This window comes from Varroa jacobsoni, unplaced genomic scaffold, assembly GCF_002532875.2.
Source record: "Varroa jacobsoni isolate VJ856 unplaced genomic scaffold, vjacob_1.0 scaffold_907, whole genome shotgun sequence".
Classification (NCBI taxonomy): domain Eukaryota; kingdom Metazoa; phylum Arthropoda; class Arachnida; order Mesostigmata; family Varroidae; genus Varroa; species Varroa jacobsoni.
This window is the reverse complement of record NW_019213809.1, coordinates 1-19,370: the sequence shown is the minus strand read 5'-3', so window position 1 is coordinate 19,370 and position 19,370 is coordinate 1. Positions and strand designations below refer to the sequence as shown.

Here is a 19,370-nt window from a genome sequence, read left to right as displayed (position 1 = left end):
ATATATAGTAGTAGTTTAATTGTATAGGTGTTTTGCAAATGCAGTGCGCTATTGGTGGGCATTGATAGACATATTGTCCATCGCATTTGTTCGTATGGCTACGAACCACATCTTTCTCATCTGGTCCACGTAAAAATGTTGCAATTGTGTTGCCCCATTTTCATGATTTTCGATGATCGACATCGATGACAATTTTCGGTGTTGAGGATCGCCAATTGGTGTAAAAATCCTCGCCGACTTAATTAATTACCAACATCTAACAACTGATATGGATTGCGTCGCATCTGATAGCAACCCGCTTCTGATCAGCGGGTCACTGCATGATGATTTAGATCACATTGTGTCTGTGTATTATGTTAGTGCAGCACTTACCTATGAGTTTATTCAAAAATAGAGCATCTTGCTAGCGTGGTTATGTACGTCCTCTCTCCCTCGGTTACCTGGCTGTGATCATACCTATCAATGCATACATCTATCTATGAAAATTTTCAAGAAATCTATCTAGCCTCACCTCGTGAAGTAGCTCCTCATGAAGTCTGCTCTATCCCGTCAATCGGGGTCGTTTCACTTGTAGGTCAGCTTAAATCGTAAAAGTTTCAACGAGCACTCGGACAGTCTTCGACTAACATGCGGATCCGTTTGCTTGCTGCAAGTAGCAGTATGTAGCCTAGAACGGTAAAATGGAACGCCGTTAGTTGCAAATACGTTTCATTAATAGAAAACTATCTAAACTATAAAAATAGTACATTTACTCATTTTGAGATCAGTCGAAACGTCATTAGCTAAAGTGCGCGCTGAAGGATAAATATCAAATCAAATAAATAACAAGTACATTTTGCAAAGTCATCGATGCATAGCGGCCATCTTTGAAATACTTCGAAATTATTGCCTGGAGTAAGAGACTAGTTGTTACTGCGTAGAGTGGACTACTTCTCCACTATCCCTGTAGGACGGGTATTAGTAAAATTGAATTTAATATGTTTATAACGCTGGAGCTGGCCAGTGTGTTTATTAAATATCGAAATATTGTTAGTACAATTCAATCGAAGTAACTTCGATCTGGGATCCTGGGGCAAGCTATTCTCTTTTGAGCTGTTTTCGGATAGAAATCGCCGAAAACTAAACGTTATTATGATCGTTCTTTCCGGCACATTAAATCTTCCTGCTTGCTTTGTTCAGTACATCATCACTACCATCCGCTCTTCCTTTGTTACACTTGACACTTTCGAACTAATAGTCACAGAGCGATGTCTCGGCTCGTTTTTTGTTTGCCTCTTATCGACAAAACATGCATTGTTTCATTGAATCAGTGTCTTAATGTTGAAGAGGCCAGTTCGGTGTATCCATCAAACATTTAAAATGACAGTTCACTCGGACTATTTACTCTCTTTCGTCTACTTACTTTATTAAAGTGCCGTACGTATCTGCGCGTCGGGTGAAGATTGTACACGTCGTATCATTGCGTCGTCGCTTTTTTTTTTTTTCACTCTTCTCTTATATATCACCATACAAGTAGGCTATGGTAAACACTAGGTTCTCACGGTCTCCGCGTAAAACTCGATTCCGTCGGGTTCATTTGGCAAAAGAACAGCTGAACGATTTGGCTGAAAAGCCCCCTACTACGTACTTACGCCGCATTTTGCCGTTCGAGGACGCTCTAGCCGTTTCATTTGTTCACGTAAAATGCAAGCACGTAACTAAGTCCTTCAAGCGTCCGCAGAATAAAGCTGAACTGACTTCTCAAATTAGGGCAATTTATTTCATTATGGACGTTGTCTTGAGTTTAACGTGATACTTGGGAAAGATGAGAAAAATATCTGATTTAAATATTACATCTATACCTCATCAGCGTAATGAAGAAATCAATAGATGATAAAATAACTTGTGCCATAATACAAATCTTAATCTATTCAAATAATACATTTTCAATTGTTTGAAGAATGGATCATACCGAGCATTGTGTTTCGACGATTCCACACTAAGAAAAGAAACGATATTACCAAGAATAATGTTTTTCATCATCATTTCAGATAAGAAGAGCTATTTGGTTAACCGCTATCAAGCCATCTAGCCTTACCTAAATCTCAAAATGATTTGTTTACGTTTATCTCAGGCCTATTTGTTTCTTAAGGCTACTGTTTAACTCTGACATAGGAAAAAAGCAGCTTTCGAGAAACTCATCGGACGAACTTCGTTTAAGGAGCACCAGTGCTAGCGCCACTGCCCGGGCGAGATCCTTACGCTGCGAACACGCTGCGTTAACAGGTGTCTCGTGAGGACAAATTAGACATTGGTGCCTGAAAGTTTTGACCTGCTGGTTGGCTCTCCGCAGCGCTTTGGAAGGCTGCTTTTAATGATATCAAGGGCGCCATGTGTCTCTTCGGGGTTCGTGGGAAGCTTCCCGTGGACTGGTCGAAGCAGCACGAAGCTGGAAATGTGCAATGAACTTGACGATAATCCTATTTAAGGTTACAGATTCGTTTTTAGTCTCAATGCGAATCAGAAGCGGACGGATTTTTCAGCCAGGGCGATACTGACACAGGGCCTGTTGGCCCATACAATAGTTAAACAACCTAATTAATGGTCAGCTAAGACTATTCCTTTCCTACTAATATCGATAGCTTTTTTTTGTGGAAATACTATGTGAATCCTTCTATGTAACGCGTAAAGATACAAAATATCGTAGTCGGCCTAATTAAGAAGAAGTAAAACAATTTATTTTTGAAACTGCTCATTAAAATCGGCCAGATATTCCTGAAACTTTTTACGGTTATAAGGTGATTTAAACTTTTTGCGTAATACCATGCGAATTGCCGCAGGTATCTCTGGAAACTTGTATGCGATTGGAGATGACTTCCTTTGAAAGGTTACCTACATTTATGTACATCTACTTTGAATATGGTCTAGCACCATTGGCCAGGCGAGCGGTCACACGTTTTAGCCTATCGTTGGCAAAAATTGGGCCTGAACTACTTGAATGTCGCAGTAAGCTAGCGAACATTTGAGCTTAGGCACACGATTGTTGCAGTATGCAAATGCGTTCGGAAAGTGCAATTGAATTTCGTATTACACATTTAATATTTATTCGTCCTCGCGTCGTAATAAGCACCAGAATGGTTCAAAGAGCATAGTTAAGCCTAATTCCTTTGCGTTAGCTATCAAAAATATGGCCTAATTTAAAGCTGCGTGTTAGGTATACAGCAATCTATAATACGAACCTACTTGCATTTACGTAACTTCTGATGCGCGCTGTGTATGCACAGAGTACGTGTATAGTCAGGTGACTCGTGGCAGTTATTCATACTCATTTTATTTACGCTAGTTCTATTTGAACGAAACTTTGGAACCTTTTTTTTGGAAAGTTTTTATAATTCTGTCTGTCCCGTGAGCGCTGAACTATAACAGTAAGCGTATTTCCCGTTCGCTGAACGAGCTCCCTCTCGAGCAGACCTTCAGCTCTTAACAGGCCGGCAGTCATCTATTCCTCGTAAAAATATCAGCCTTCATTAAGTAACCCGAATCGGTGCGCGAGATGCGTGTGCGTAGCAGATCCCAAAGGCTTACTTACTCGGCCTTCGGCGTATCTTATGTTTCCGTCATTTCAGTAATCAGATCAACTGAACAAGGGATCGAAATCGCTAGCAGCCACCGAAACGCTTTCATCCTCGTTGACTGATTGGTTAATTTAATTAAGTTATATTTAGCGTCAGGTGGCTTTATTTTTTTTTTAGGCCAATTCAACGATGGCGACCGTACCAAGCGTTGGCATTGCCTATGATCGATCGTCTGTAAATGTTACGTAATAAGCATCGGCTACCTGTTTATACCACATTAGATAATCTAGTGCCTATACGAACATCTCGAATCGACAATATTTTTCGTACTAAATAGGCAAAGGTAGGCTGACGTGATACTGGATCAATATTTTAAATAGAACATATCATGTTAAAGCAGAAAAACAGATTGTTTATTCAATTATATCGAGCGTCGAAAGTGTTCGTGAATTTTTGTAAATCACGAAAAATACAAACATACTAAGATATTAAACACCTATCTAGCTAAATACTGAGCAATCGTCGAAAGGTCATAACTCAAACAATACGTTTATGAGAAATAAAAATGTATTAAATGAATTATATTATTACCATTTAGTTCGTCTGGGAATTGTAACGACCAGAGAAAATCCTTACTGGCCTTAATCCCGTTGGACGGAAAACGTTAGGCATATGATATCATTCACTATCGGATGTGTTCGTTCCGACTGCCATATTTGATCTGCTGCTATACTCAATAATTTTTCTATTACGACGCAAATACAACACAGCAAAAACCAACATCACAGCTATACGTGAAAAGTCGGCGATTCTACGTAATATGTACTCTGTGCAGAGTGGACGTCTTGCAGTTTGTTCAACAATGTTAAGCATTTTTTTTTTTTTTTTTCTTGACCATATCTATAAGTGTAAAAAGCGCTCTTTGAAAATTTTCGTTTCGTTTTGGCTTCGTACCGCCTACAATTGTGGGACGATAATGGATCGGGTAGTACTTTGCCTGTTTCGGCCGTACGGATGTAAGCCTGATCGATTCTTTCACCCGCTTAGATCTGGAAAGCTATAGGCATTATGGGTATGATATGGCAAACATGTTTCAACTTCACGGCAGACCGGACAGCCTTGCTTTCTTTGAGAAGATCATACTATTTTCAGAGAACGTTATGAATTGATTTGTACAGCAAAATGGCTGATCTGCTATCAGCTTCTGATTTGACATATCGTCAATCAAAACTTGGCTGGCATATGCGGTCTGTCGTGACATGCTGAAAGGTCTCCTTTTTTTTTGTCATAGGTGCCGTGCCTTCATGTCAGGATAGCTAGACCAAATTGAGATGACTCACATATACTTTACCAACGTGCCAAATATACATGTAGCTATACAATGTGTCGGCAAGCCTTTTCAAGTGCCTGTCAATAAATTAATAAATAGGTTAGCAAATGTCCTGTGTTGTCGAACAGCAACTCTATATCCACACGGTTGAAGGCATTCGAAACGCTGAAATATTACAGGCTCCCTTTGAGGTTTAACTAAATATCCTTCTTTACCAAATATAGCTATTTCATCTGCAGCGGACGTCGTATCGACAAACCCTATGGTAAAGACCAAAATACTGTCGATGACTACAACAATCCAACATCAGATAAATGTGCCTGATCTACGTTCGCTTTACGATCCTTCGCGCAGTAAAAGGTAGCTCTATAGCTCCCTGTTTCAGAAAATTTCACAAATAGTCATATCGATGGACTATACGAGAGTTCTATGGGTTCGGACAAGCTCGAACAGCACGTGACCTGTTTTACCTTTAACTTGTATTAATTCAGCGTTCGTTTAGACACTGACAGCGGTGACTCATCACGACGATCTAGCGTATTCGATATCGCATAGTTGCCCATTAACCTGTGATTTACTATATCAACATATAGCAAGATAATTATATCAAACGAAACGCGCATAGAACATGTTTTGCTTATTTTATCTCGTGTCTTTACTCATTGGTGATACTGTATATCGCTGGTCTTGGATATAGCCAACATAATAACTTTTTGGCAGGTAAAAAAGAGACGGTGGTTGATAGTTACCAAAGCTACGAGGCAAGATCGATAGCGAAGATTACTGCGACATTAGAGCTATCAAGGTCAATTACCGTCTAGGCAAGGCCAGTCTACAGTCGAAGATAATAGCGATTAAATGCAACGGACTGTTTCGACGACTTGTGAACCGTAGCAAAGAACTCACAGATATTAAATACTGCACTCACCGTTTGTTTCCAAAGAGGAATGCTGAATAGGTCTTTCTTATGTAAGGATATACTCATATAGGTATGTGGATATGAAACGTGAGTAAAGTCTAACCCATATTTCGAAATGGGATGAATTACGCGATGCCATTTTATAACGGCCCAATATTTTGCTCAGTTTTTTTTTTTGTCTCCTAGATGCACACGTACCTTTTTCGGATGTAATAGTGTTCACGCGGATCTGGCCGTTCAGACACATATTAGCAAGCGGGTTGCGGTGAGAGATGCAGCATCGCATAATTTAAGTGACCCAAAAACATGGCTTTTTGTCTTGAAGCTACAGCGGCAAATGTTGCTTATCTCAACATATGTACAAACCCAAGTATTCCATGAAAATTATACTACCAGAAATTGCATAAGCTATTAGTGTTAAAATAAAAGCCAAGCAGGAAATTCAGAACTCAAAAATGGGTCTGGCGGAAGGTCATGTGCAGCTGTGAAAAACAAGGAGGTGTTCAGAACTGTGGCGGAAGCCAGCCCATCTCAAGTTTACGGGTGTTTTATCAGACATTTATCGGATCTGGTAAATATAAAAACATCAGCCGTTTTCACATTCGTAGAGCAAAAATTGGACACATAGTGTCGCATGATTTGAGTAGCAATCAACAGCAAAGACAAGCAAAGGCTCGCCTGTCTTTGTTTTCACGCGAAAACAGTAACCCATTCTTGCATTGAAAAATTACTTGTGGTAATAACAGATCTTCTACGACAATTGCAGACACTCACCGCAAGTCCTAGTTCTTCGATTGTGTATTTTTAGCAGCTGGAGATGATTAAAGACTCTTTATTAAGCAGGTAAGATCAGTGAATACAGATAAACTATTATTCGTACTGCAGGATAAGCTTCTACCTCACACCGTCAAAATCACGGTGGTGACACTGTAACAGCTGCAGAGCGAGTCTCTATCGTCCACCATATTTAGCAAATAGTATTCAGACAGATTGTTATCTTTTCCAAGATTCTAAGTGAGTAATGCGTATCTTAATATGTAATAAAATTAAATTTCAATACAGTAAATATTATAAATTATATATTACAGTAAACAAAGTATGTATATTTTGTCGCACCTCTTGAAATCTAGAACGAATTCGATTATTAGCTAACACCAAACCGCCCAACTGAAGTCTGACGACAAAAGATATGCTTGAGAAAGATCGCTGAACGCATGTCCTGAGAGAGCACCACCAAAGCGTGGATTGCAAAAGCAAATCTCATAAATGACAGTCTGTGATTTTCTGTTTTTTTTTTTTATATATTTATACCTATGTGGACAATAGTCACAGATAAAGTTTAGAAGTTTATGACAGTAAATAGCAACAAAAAGGAACTAATCCACATTGATATAGAGTTTTTGAACTCCTCAACTACTTTCAGTGAAAACAAGCTCACTTCTAATGTCAGCCGAGATATATACAAATAAATAAATATTGGCTTGCAGAACTTGAGAAGTTTGCTTGAGACGTAACTGCGCGTCCGCCAATAGGCCGAATTTGCCCGCTGTTGCAGCTCAGAGGAATAACTCTACCGCGTTTCTATTAAGAACTTTTCTCGTTATAAGATCAGCAAGTAGACAAGACTTTATGTTTAAGTGGTGCACGCATAGGCTACGTACGCCAAAAGCTTGCCATTTTCTGTTGGTTTCGGATATGCAACTTCGACCATCTAATTATTAGAGCGCCCAAAGCTATATCATAAGTTGAAAAACTTGAATAACTTTAAAAGCACATATACTTCGGTGTGTGATGTGCGCTTTTATTACTCACATGATCAAGCCAGCTTTCTGGTGGAAGCTTCTCAGCAACTATACACTTATAATCTGCGTTACCATATTTTATCTTGTTGTTGATAGCTTGTTTCAGGACGCGTGACGCTACCTATTGTCGTCTTTGAGGCAAGGGAGCAATCGACGTAACCCTAATTTAATGCTAGAAAATATGGAGGTCAAATTCGGTGTTCCCCGATTTGGGCCATGATTGGCGCGCGCCAGTGAGGTCGTCCATTGTGATCGAATAACTGCACCGTGTGCTGTTGATTGTTGAGCCACACATCGATAGAGGTTTTCTAGAAATCATTTTTGCCTAAACTAATTGCTTCTTTTTTCCGCTAACGCGTAGCGCACTTGGGTCCATCTGTTATAGATCCAGTAAATTTCCTACTTTAATTTTACTATTTTTGTCACAAATTCATAATACGTCTTTAAATACGGTTTAAGGCCGATATAAGGCGTGCTGCCTGAGTAACGACAGCTAACTCGTTTTTACGTTTAAAACTCTGAGATCTAGCCCTCCTTAGTGTAATTTTAAATATTCCAAATTCCGTCCTAAAAATAATTGCGCCAGCAACGAAGTTATTATTTGGTTAAAATTCGATTTGTCCATAGTCTTCCCCAATCTTTGACAGATTATACTGGCTCCCTCATCTTGGGAAAGCAGGAATTCAGTGGCTGAATATTGGCTTTCGACATTAAGCGGTAGCTTTGTCGTTAAAACGACTTTTTCTTAAATATTGAAACAGCTTATAGTCATTTAAATATTTACCAACATTCGTTTGCTAACGCTGCGGGGTTATTGAGATGTTTCGACCTGTTAAATAATCCCGAACGGATTAATATTTGAGTACATGTAAACGCACGGTCTGACCTCTTCGCAGCAAGTGTTCCTTACGTTGCAGCCTACGACATTCGTAGGTTTTCAGCATCAACATGATAGCAAACCTAGGTCGAGTAATAGGAAGTCATTTAGCTAGTGTCAAGTTCGTGCTTGAAGAATATCGCCGATACGTCTATGAATTGGCTTGCGAGCCTCTTCGGATCTTTTGTGTAAAACCTGGTTATGCAGATTCTGCTTTCAAAGAGAACCGAAGGAATCGGCCTTTGACGTTAACAAACTTCTTACGAACACATCACGAACTCAGACCAGTTCATGCGCTTTACGTTCACCTCTTCCTTGTCGTTGTGTGTCGCGTTTCGAAATTTGCAGATCGAGCACTACAGCTCTTAGCAAAGCGCAATGTTTCCAACATAAGCCTGTTTTTTAGGAGCCTACTCTTCTCATTCATTACGATTCTAATGTTATTAAGCTATCTAAACTAACATGGTGACTAGAGAATGGGCGTAAGTACGTTTACTAAGCGAACAAAAAAGGCAGCCCAGCCGAAGCGTAGTGTGCTTGAATTGTGCCACTCAGTGTTTATCGAATTCCGTTTATAATTAAATGCTAATTAGGCTAAGTCTTTAAGCGCTATAACACCACCACACAATGCGCATCCTAAAGCAGCGAGAAGTGTTCAGAAGTCTATATTTATCGAGAATAAGATGTGCATTAGAAACATCGAACGTTTGTATAAGTTACTTGAAAAGCATATTCAACTTCACTTCTATCAAAGCGCATAATCTTCTTCACTTCAAGTTATGACTGATGTAACTGATTAGGTTATCACTACCCCGTTAGATTGTCAGTGCAGCTGCCTAGCCCGCCTTCCCTACCAAGTTCGATTTCATACATGTTTCGTAATATCGTATAAAGCCCTAAGCCTTTCGGCGAGTAAACTGTTTGAATTAGAAGCTGAATTAGACAATATCGTCAAGAGTAATTTGGTGTCTAAGGTCAATTAGACCAAAATTGTCACCGTTAAGGAAATGATAACAATAGCATGATCCTGAAAAGAACATGTGACGGGTAAGCTTTTTTTCGGCGTAGAAGCTATGACAGGAAGTCTCTGACCCTCGGCGCCTCCCAACAAGAAATTCCCTTCAAAAAAGGAAATGGATAGCGGCAAATATTGGACAGTTACAGATACTGCATTGATCTTAGTTCTGAAAAGTCCTTGTATTCCCCAGCTTCCTGTTTTCCTTTCCGCTCATCGGTCTTTCCTTTCTCCACTAATCTTCCTTGAATAGTTAAGCAACATAATAATGTTTGTAGCAGCTGTATACCGGCCACGCTAGCATCAGTATATCGGAGGTAACAACGGTGTTAGTAGCACCAGGACGGTTGAAATGACACAGCGTGAGATATCCAGCTATCATCGTTTCTCACATAGACCAACTTCCCCCACTTTCCACCGTATATCCAGCTCTCCCTACATGACTTCCAGCCATCGAGGACTATGTTGAACTATGCAGCTGAGGTCTGTGGTATCAGCAACAACGACAACAATAACGAGGACAACAAAATCAGTGCGATATCTCTCTTCCGGCAGCTGGCTATGGCTACCGAACTGTTTTTTTTTTACTTCTGGCCTAAGTCTGTACAGACCCATTGACGGAAAATCGGCCGAGGCGAGGAGTTGGGCTCGGTTGTTGGGTGCAGTGCGCATCGGATAAGAACCGGGATGGCTGCTGATCCTTGCCAAGGAAATGGAGAGATCTCAGACGCTCTAGGCCTTTGGATGACAGAGAAAGGGTTCAGTTGGCGAAGGGTAAGCGGCTAAAGACTGCAGAAAAAAGCAGCAAGAGATACTAGGATCGGTCGGTGGCTCTGAGTGATGTGCGGTGGCATATCTCCCTATTATGCCATTACTGCCACAGGGGACCGTCGCTAACGGGGAAAGAAGCAAGCAAAATATAGTGGCTTCGGAAACGCCGGCCACAGCAGTCACTATCACTTTCTTCCACCCTTGACCACCGAGAAGGGTTGGGTTAGGCCGGATACAGCATTAGACTAAAGCATATATAAGCATCCGCCGCCGGTCCTTTTCTCCTCACACCATATAGCGTACGCAAGCGATGCTGGAAGTGTCTATAGTGAGTTCACGTTAAGTGAGAGAATGCATTTGATTTCGGCGGATATGGAAAGCCTGTACGGGTCTCAACGGATTACACCCTTCCCCACAACCACAGCAAAGGGTCTGCTAGCCGAGGCCTGGCATTAAGCAGTAGTATATATAAGCATAATTTCCCCCTCGGTCCATACCTCCCTCACATAGTGGTGTGCGCGAGGATACTGGAAGTGTGTAGCGGCTGCACGTTGAGTGAATGAATACATTTGAGTTCGCCGGAGAGAGAATGCCTGGACGGCTCTCTCTTCCCCCATCATCGTTTTCTCGATTGGCTAACAGTTGCCGTTTCGGCAGGATGCAAAGCTTCGACAACCTCATGCCATGGAATCGATGTGTTTCATCTAGAACGCTTCGCTATCAGCTAGACTCTGGGTCTCCAGACCCACTAGCAAATGATACCAACGGTGTGGGAATGAAAGCCAAGTTTCCTTCTGAAAACCGCTCCTATCGCCAACTATCTTCTGCGGTGAAACGGGTTAGCAATCTTTGCTCGTCAAACAGGACAACGCTAGCTGTCAATCCACAGCTGTGCCTAGTCCGGTAGGAACACAATTACCAGGAACTACTCGTCCGTTGTACAATAGAAGAAGTGCCAATTATCCATAAGATATTACCGGTAGCAAACTTTACGATTGCAGCACTTTAGCTACAGACAGAGTCATAAATGGAAGGTAATATGGCACTTTCCTTATACAAAGGTGAAATTTTACATTTATTAGTTAAATCAAACGCGTATAACCTACATTTCGTCGAATAATACCGAAAACAGTTGGCAAATAATAGCCGACAAATTTGTATTTCTTATTCTTCTTTTGTGTGCTTTTGCTTTCGCTCATATTCAACACAACGGTAACTTTTGAACATCGACATCGTTAATAAATGCAATTTAAGTTAAGCAGAGGTACGAATGTTTACTTTTTGTTGTTAATTCATGAGTGAACGGAAAGGTTACATACATGTATCGAATCGATCTATCGTCCTATACTTACTTTAGTACTGTACTTTAGGTAACAACCTGATTTCTGGTTAAATAATTGTCTACGAATTATTAATCGTCTCTTGAACAATCAGGATCTGGGCGTCTAAAAAATTGCTGGCAAACAAAAAAAGTCTCGCTTCATTAACACGCATGGGACAGAAATAGAGCAGCTTTTTAGAGATGATGATTCTCAAATTAGGCTATAATATATTGTTATTTTAAAGAAAGACTAATTGAGCACTTTGTGGTGACCAGCAAACTCTAGCGACTATTCAACTGGTTGAATATAAACGACGTCAATGATGATAATTGTAATACAACGAATAGAATAAACGATACGATCTTGATTTGAGGTCAAGCAAAACGTTTACTCGATCTACCGTATGTACGCGAGGTTCAGAGTGTCCAGGTATTTCATTCAGCTTCTAGCTGTTATATAGGCAATTCACTGCTACCGCTTATCTTTTTCTTACAGAATTTCTAGATAGTGTTCTGACATGCCGTTGTTTTTTCTTTTTTTAAATCATTTGATTTAGTTTAGCAGCGGTACCTAAATAAACAATTCGACCGATGCGTTGTCAGACAGACGATCGAGCCCCTAGCGCAGGACAAACTGTGCCGAAATTCAGTAACGTCACCTGGAAAAAGAACTTGTGCTCTATCGCCAAGTAAACAACGCAATATTAAGCTACCAATGCCTCGTTCGAATGCACCTCTCGAAAAGATCAATGATGAGTAGTAAACGATCCGCGTATACAGTAAATTAAACACAATAGGAGAAACGATGTTAAGCTTCAGCGTGAAAAATCCTTTTTATTTTTGGATAATATTATGACACTATGCCTATGCCTACATTAAATAGATAATATCGAATATATCTAAAAGAAGCGGCCGATTCTGTATTTGTCATTTCGCCCGACGTGTCTTTCACGCTCGGCTGTACGGTTACGCGTTCGTTATTTTTAGTTTGCCCATATCACACGCCACAATAACATCTCCTAAATGATAGGCCCAAGTATCCCATTGTATCCTTGTTATTTGACCTGACATCGTTGGTGCTGAAATTTCGCGCACTTAAACCGATAAGTACTTCCTACATGTCGAATCATCTAACTCGCAGCTCACATCGCTGGTAGAAATTATCATTACTATTATCGTCATGCTAGAAAAATTATGTATGCGGTCGTTCCCAAGTAGCCGACGGCGAAGTTCCTCGACAATGCCGATTTTTCTAAGATTCTAGTGGCCTCTGGCTCGTTTGGGTAGGTCCGTGGTAGGCGGCAGTATCTACTCATGTCTGCTACCCTTTGATGTCGCCTCTGAACGGGTATTCAGGGTAGCTCTCGTCTGTAATACGCTCGAATTGTTAGCAAAGCGTGCCGTAAAGTTACCATGTCAGAGCACTCGAAGATTGGCGGAATCGGCAATCAGTTGTAACCTTCACGTTGCTACAATGAATTCGTATTTACGATAGGACAATGCCAGAGCGTTATTATTCAGTAGAAAGGTTCGGACAACCCATAACTCACACATTCCCCCCATGTTCTCGTTGGCCGTCCTTACTGCTTGATCGAATATTTTCTAGGCGAACTTCTTGTGAGTGGTATATATTGGGCATATAGTGATACACGTATCGGTTTTGTATGTTATTCATTATTAGCGTTTTTCGTTTATCTATGTGCTATGGCTCGTTATTATGAGTTTGTTGAAATCGCTGAGAGAATATTGAACAAAGATGACAAAATAACTTTACAGGCAGCCGTCCGGCTATAGGTTCCACATTGACGAGAGCTGTACGTAGATAATTTATGTGCACGATTGTGGTATGCTAAAGCGTTAGCCAATGGTTGCACGCCGCTGTATTAAGCTAGATATAAATTGGCCATGAGCGACTTGCTGCGTCGTGATTTATTGATAACAACGTTAATTTTCATCGTACGTACACTTACTACAGTACAGCTTTTGACGAAAGACTTCTTCCAGAAGCGAGTGCTCTGTTAGACTATACTGCTTATCACAGTGAAGTGTTGACCATAGCCTCAAAAGCACAGGCCTTTTCTGTGCTTCAGCATAGTGTAACGTCTGTATTTCTATGTAGTTGATGTATCAGAAGTTAATAGCAATAAGCAGAGCAGGCACCTTCAAGGAGTTACCCAAAAAATCTGCTAGCAGCACGTTCATACAGGCTCCCTCATAGACTTTATAGGGCAGCTTTATGGGCAACTTGGAGTAATAAAAACTTTTCGTTTTACTTTTTTTTTTTTTTTTCTATCATCTTACTTTTCTGTTTACATCTTGTTATGCGCTAATCACGACATGGTCGTGTATTATTGTCGTAGACGGAAATACAAAACATTTCATAGATATATGTATATGAGTGACCCCTGAGGACAACTTGGTAAGTGATTTTTAGAGGCTAACATAAACTTCACAAAAAACTTATCCATAGTAGCTCGTAGCAACGTGTCCTCGTTTACCTATTATAAATACCCCTCGTTTGCAGACAGTGATTTATTTTCCGTCAACTACTAAATCTGTCTTCTCCTTCTGCTTCAAGCTCTCCCTTCATTCAAGTATTGCCTAATTTAATTACTGCCCTTTGGATATGGTATGTCGAACCAAATAATACCACCATTTTGAAATGCTTTCGGAAAACGGTTAGTAGTTAGACGTATGCAAGAGCCATCTAGGGGTGCCCTTAGAGTCCTAAAAAATATACGAGCAAATCTATAGATGATCCGCAGCATTCGAAATCAGAAACATTGATACTGTAACGTTTGAACAGTGCTTAGAAAGAAACACTCTAGTTCCTTTCAAGCATTGGTGTTGACATAGGTGTAGCTATGCTGCCTTTACCACCATTGTAGCTTAAATACATATCTACCCTACTCAATCGTTTCATTGAAGACCAGCGTCTTCGACGTTCACTGCTTGAGGTTCCGTCTAGCCACTGGAAATACTTGTGTGCTCAGACACGCTGTGTTCTTGACTCGAGAACTGGCTCTAGTACTGCTCATTTGACAGGTATCAAAGACACGGCCATTATCAGGGTTTTGCTCTGGTCGAATTAGGACACTCGTGAACAGAACAGCATAGATACTAGCAGAGGCCATTGTAGTCCGTTTGCTCACCTTTGATATATACACACACACAAACTAGAAGTAGGTAAGGTAACAACTTGCGTTTTTGTCAACATGCTTTGCGGGAAGTGATCTGTTTGATCTGTTGATTTTGCAGCGCGCCACCCGCCAACGATTTTTCAATCGTTGGACTATGAAAAACTAAACGGCAATATGTTAGGTTTGTAAGAGAAGCCACTCATAAAATTATTACGAAGCATAATACAAACAATTTCACTAATTAACATGTTCCGCTTAATAAATTAAGCTTAAAAACACGAGAGGCATAATGATTTGCTGTCTCGTTCATTTGATAACTAGGTAAACTTGGACGAGCTAGTTAGTCGACTGGTAAATATAGTATTAAATACTTGATATTGTTATTTTTGTACAGTATCTATGAAGTATCATTGAAGCATGTTCAATTTACAACTAAAATACTCGTTTTGTTTATATTTTTCCAGTATCTATAAACTTGAAATATAACGATTGTTATTCGACGAGATCGATAGCGCTTTTTGGCACAACTACATATAAATATGCTAACGGCTATAGTGGTTTAGTACTATTTTTTCAAGGCACTTGCAGATCATAGGTAACAAACAGTGATCTGTCGAACAAAATTAACCGAGTCCAACTTGCGAAATTAGATAAAGGCAGGCCGATAGATTTAGTAAAATATCATTGGAGTTCTAATAGAACGTCAAAAATTTTTCACCGGAGCCCTCGTATTAAGCGGATGCTGTTGGGGAGATGCTTATGAGAACCCACTCGCTAATCGGGCCGTTTTCGTAATGGCACAATTATAACATGTAATTTTATTGCGTACTTGGAATCAGCCGTCTGATACAACGTCTAACGACAGCAGAAACAGGCGCTAATTTCAAAATTCTATGGATTCGTGATGACATCTCCTAGAATTTGGTAGATGGCCATGCATTGTTATTGTTTCAGACAATGGTTCACTGTTGAAGTTTGTTTTCCTAGGCGGGTCACACACACACACACACACGACAAGTGTATCGACCCAGTATCTCTCACCGACATAATTCAATAAAGTACCTGTGTACATACGTAATCAACAGCTATGTAAATGTCCTCTTGTGCGGCGGGGGCGGCACGACTACCAGGGGTATATATACAGCCATATATATATATATATGTAGACATTCGTTCGTTCTGTTCGGTATACAGCATTAACGATTGCTTTCATTTTACTATGCGAAAACCAACCCGATGCGTGTAGTGCACTACGGTGAAACTCGATGTAAAAAACCCGAATCGTTCCGCCAATTCCACTCATTGCCGTGTCAACATTAACCACTCGCAGTCAGCGGCCGTCTACGATATGGCTCAAAAGGGCTGCACTTCTTTATCTTCATATGATATATAGATCTGCGTTAGGCGAAAAAAAAACTGCATTTACCAGGGGATGCAGGGCGCCTCGGACACCTGAAGGTTTGTTGTTGAATGTTTTGAGTCATCGTTCTTGTGAAGGGTGGATGGACGGCATCGTCTATTAGCATCGTGTATTTAAAAAAAGCAAAAAACAATTATTGGTACTTATTACGTTTCCTGTACAACTGCTATACGATACTCATCTGTGCACGTAACAGCTCAACCTAATACTAACGAAGACATAACGTAATTAGTAAATAGCGTCTCTATGTATCTTATCATACGAAATATCGGGAAAACTACGATATTTAGAATTTTTTGGACAGATCAATTGCTTCGATTTGTTGTTTTGTCGAGGCAGCTTACTCCTAAAAACGTACTCGCCCTCTTAAGAGCGTTCAGACATTTTTTCTAAAATGCGCTTTGTTGGACTCGTCGACCCAAAACCACACAAAGTGCGTCTGCCGTCCATTGCCGCAGCTGCTGCAACAGCGGAGGGTGGTCGGCGCTTAAGCGGACAAAAAGAGAAAGTTTCGAAAAGCCATTTTCTTATATTAAACCGAATCGTTTACGCAATCGTAGCTTCATTCAGTCCAAAAACTCGAACTAAATGTTGAGATATGGACAGAGTCTAGATGGAAGCAGGGGAGCGGTGCCTTTGCCGATCGCGTACGCAGTGCTTCAGCTTTTGGAAATGAGCAAAAAAGAATCGTTCTCTCTTAACCATAAGGCACCCTCTACTGCCGTATATCACTTCTTTTTTAATACAGCAAAATGTATTTGAATTGGCTCGGGTAAACCTAGTCTGCAAATACTACTATACCAAAACTTAACTTTAGTTAGTCGTAATTCTCTAAGCACACTGATTAAACGATACGTTCCACATTGTCTTTTGTATAGCCTCATCTCATCGCGTTACTCTGCCACCGTTCTAACCGGCGCAAATCACTTCCTTGAATTTTCCTCTTGTGTGGTCCTACAATTACGAAGGTTTACAGATAGGTTATTTATCGTGAACGTCGGAAGCAATTTGGCCAGCGGTGCTTTTTTTATCGCGAGGTGAAAACTAGATTCGTTGCCAATCAACAATCACATAGCAGTAATGCCGGTTGACACATGGCGGCCGACGGAAGTAACGAACTTTTAAATTGACCTTCGACTCAGGCTGTGCGCGACTCTAGCTGCTCACGTATGCTTTGACGGTCGCTTTGGAACCTTCTCAGAAAACCGAACCTCGTTCTATTGAAAAATAACACGCTTTCAAACGTGGCCGCATCCTTGGAATTTGGATGGAACTGGAGACGTAGGCTCAATTCATGTGTCGTACAAATTGCCTGAGACTTTTGCCAGCAATAGGCACTTCGATGAGGACTCAATTAATCGCTCAACTTCTAATAAACTTATTCTCTCTCTCTCTCTCTCTCTCTCTCAAGAACGCCACATGCACAACCCCTTAGAATTTAGCTTGACGTCGGTCCGATCCACTTACTTGAAGCAATTCCCTCTATCAGCCTCCAAGCAGTTTACACTAGCTCTGCTAATTATCTGGAACAAATAGGAGGATACCTAAGGTTAACCGTATTCTGTGCGTACGGTAGCGTCAAACAAATTTGTGTACTGTGAAAAAAAGCAGTACCTTGAAAAGAACGTTCGCTGCCTCCTCGCTGCCCGATGTATATACTGAAGGCGAATACGCACACCACTCAGACATTCCAAGTGTGGCACTGTTGCATCCTTCATCGAAGACCTGTGGTAACTCACATCAGCAATTCTCAGTTTCCTTAGCCCCGTTCTTCATTGCTATTGACACAACTTTGACGACAAGTATGTCAGCGGTCTTTTCCACCCGAAGAGACTCGGAAAATCGATGAAAAAAATTGACTTCGTCAAGTAGACTCACTGCATCTAGGACCGTCGGCAGATGGTAGACCTAGAAGTCTTCAATGTTACCCCTTACCCATCTTACCAACGCCTTTTTGCCCTCAACACTACTCTGTTCTGCTTGAGGGCTTTGATACAATGCTAGCAGTAGCGACCAGGCCAAAGTAAGTTCCGATTGGATGCGGTTTACTATCGACACCACGACAGTGGTACTTCTGGCGCTTTCTTGTCTGCCGGATCCGGACTGTTTTCCGTTTTCACTGCTGGCACCCGCTGGTTGCAACGTGAGCAGAATAACGTTTTGCAATAAAGGCACGGGTCACACGTACGCGCATAGGTTTACGTGGGACGGATGCGAAGCCGAGCGAGGCATAGCCCACTTTCAGTCAGTGAATAGAGCAAATCAGAGAGCCGACTAAAGGTGGAAGGGAAAATTCGCGTTACCCTTTTTATACGAAGGCTATCAAAGGCCGGATAAGTTCGGCCGTGTCCCTCTGCCTTTGTGCTATTGCGTATTTGCCTTAGCGATCAGGTGAATCCGGCTGTTTTCGAAGAGGAAGGGCGGAGGGGGATGTATGGACTCGGCTTCTAGGTGAGATTTCTTTAAAATTGGTTGGATTTGTTGATCAGGAAAACGCGTTATACGACGTAAAAAGCATTGTAAAACCTGCCAGTGATTTACCATTGATTGTAGCCAGGTTTGCCAGCTGCCTTAACCTGGATCAACTAAAGTGGAACAAAGTGTTATAGGGCTCATATAGGTGTTGTTGACAGGCCTTTTTTCTTTGTCGTTGTTGACAAAAGTTATCTTGTTTTCCTAACCAGATCTGCCAGGAAGGACTCGCGGAAGTATATACTGGTCATAGATGTTTTAAGCACTTTTGTTATCGTATCGTTATTGTCAATTGTAGATACCACGCACTACTCACGGAAAGACAAACTCCAGTTACAAGCTGTTGAAAAGCAGTAGGTGTACAGGTAAAATTGCTAACATTATAGTTTTTCGTGCGTACAGAATAAGGTGGTATGCGTTGTTCTCTTTTTAAGGGCCAGCACGATGCTTATGCTTTCATTGGCAAAGGGTTATAGAATCCTCCAAAGGAAAGTGTGATAATAAACTTAATGATAATACGTAACTAGTTTAGAATGAGTAGAGATACTCGTTAGCAATAGATAGGCACTTTATCGATAGGTAAAATTTTAGGCAAAAGATGCACCCCTAAAAACCACGGGGATATTGGAGATTCTGACCTTGTTTTTGTAAGTCCGAATACGATGCTCCTGATCAGACTCAAGATGACGATTATTAGATACATTTGGGAAGAAGGAAGCGAATGAACATGTTAGAATATAAATATATAC

General features: G+C 40.9%; 1 long non-coding RNA gene across 2 annotated transcripts in view; it reads right to left on the bottom strand.

The window, feature by feature from the left end:
• The window catches only part of LOC111264865 (uncharacterized), a 24,447-nt gene extending 6,410 nt beyond the window's left edge, over positions 1-18,037 (bottom strand). The window contains exons 1-2 of one of the 2 annotated variants that reach the window (XR_015312840.1): positions 17,764-18,037; positions 512-667 (exon numbers count right to left, since the gene is read on the bottom strand). This is a non-coding gene — a long non-coding RNA (uncharacterized LOC111264865). Of the gene's footprint in view, positions 1-511; positions 668-832; positions 910-17,763 lie in introns of those variants that run through there. The other variant, XR_002683119.2, reaches the window with a different exon arrangement.
• Positions 18,038-19,370: the final 1,333 nt, after the last annotated feature.